Genomic DNA, 1,900 nt, shown 5'->3' with positions numbered 1-1,900 from the left:
TTTGAACAAAGTTGCTCATGGGTAAGCACCGCTCCAGGAGTGTGAAACACTAGGTCCAACTCTTACCTCTCGAGTTTCTATGAGGGTAGAACCTCTGTTGGGTGGGTAGGGGGGGGGGGTTGGTTATTGAGAAGTAGACAGCCTAGCATGGATACTGCACACAGACGGGCATCATCACACACAGAAGTGACGACTCACCTAGAGAGAGCCACGCGACAGGGACGCTAAGACAGGAACGAAGGCCTAAGAGAGTGAGTGGGAAGGTGAAAACAAAACAAACACTGGTGACAGAAAGAGAACCCTTTCACCACGAGACCAGCAAAAGATGCGAGTGAAGCGCTGCTGGAACGCAAGCGCGAGAGTGCACGAGCAGCACGGAGTAGACAAGAGCTGCTAACGGAGAAAGGAAGACGCGCACCGAACCTCTCAGGCGCACTAAGAGCCAAAAAAGGAGGCCACCGAAAAGCACACGCAACGTGTACAAACCTTGCGAGAATGGGAGAAAGGGCAAAATTGTGCGCGCGGCTGTAGGCGTCGATGGTGAGCTAGCAAAGCACAAGACACCGCCACCTGTGCGAATGTGTATGATAGGGCGGGTGCTGGAGGGGGGACGGTGTACGTTTATCTGCGCCGTTGTGAGTAAGATGCGCCTGCGCAGTGAGGTCCTTCTCCGCGCCTTGTCGCAGAAAACGAACTCAGAGGGCCTTCCAAGGGATGATGGGGGCAGAGCACACACAACCAATTGAATAGCAAGCAAAGCGGCAGCAAAAGATGGGAAAGGGAAATTAAGAAGGAACAGAATAGGGAGGAGCCGAAAAGGAAAAAAAAAACTCAAAAGTCTAAGCAAACTGCCAGGGATACAGGTCAGGTGTACGTGGATGGTTTCCTGTGTTGCACACCTACACAGGGAAAATGAAGAGGAGCACAAATGTGCCAAGTAATTAAGCAAGGAGAGCGGTGAGAAGGACGGGGAAGGAGAAGATGCACCGAAGTCTGTCGAAAGTAGCGCTGGGTGACAGTCACTCGTATGGCATGGGAGAGAGACGCCGCGCCACACAAGTACAACAGTGGCATCGAGAGAGAGCGCGCGAGCCGCGGTTCTTCTGCGAAACAGAAGGATGGTATAGAATGCATTGGAAAGGGAGTCAGGCAATCCACCGAGCAATGGCGAGCAAAGCGCACCACCACTATCCGTTCTTCCCCTTCTCGTCCACGCAGCAACCGCTTTTGCGTGTCGGTGTGCAATCTCATTTTGTTGCTGCTTACCACGCATCGCCGCCTTTTCGCCGGCCAGAAAAGAGATGAAAAGAGCATGAAGGGCTTGACTGGGAGAGAAGGCGATTAAATCATGACAGCGGCGCGCCATCTGTGTTGATTCAGCAGACGCCTAGGGCAGTAGTACTCTGCATTTGGGGGGGGGGGGGGGGGGGCACCGACACCTTCTTCCGCACTCACCCATCCCTCAAAGTCACATAAAATACACATGCACACATTGCGGTTCGGTAAGTCTTCGCACACCCACGCATCACACACCTCGCGCCCTCGGCCTTTCGTTTGCGGGGAGGGAAAGACGCTGCCCTCCTCCAAGCGCTGCAAGTCGATCCCCGTACAGCCCCGTCCGCCCCTCTGACAACGGTGTTGCGTTGATACGACGTGCACTGCACGTCACCACAAAGTGGTGCAGTTGCACCCGCAATAGCGGCTTCGCGGCGGGTATATTAACAGCGGCAGTGTGGGCTTCGAGAATAGCCTGCAGCGTGTCTAGCGGATCTTCCACACCGCGGCAACCCCCCCCCCCAAGCGAAACCCCCCCTCCACCAGGGCCCCCCAAAGGATTTTCGGTCCCCGGCCCCAGGCTACCACCCCCTCCCGGGGGGTTCCCTGTACCTCCACCAAAAAA

Source organism: Leishmania braziliensis, chromosome 35 (genome assembly GCF_000002845.2).
Source record: "Leishmania braziliensis MHOM/BR/75/M2904 complete genome, chromosome 35".
Lineage (NCBI taxonomy): Eukaryota > Euglenozoa > Kinetoplastea > Trypanosomatida > Trypanosomatidae > Leishmania > Leishmania braziliensis.
The sequence above is the reverse complement of the archived record's forward strand: the minus strand, read 5'-3'. Positions refer to the sequence as shown.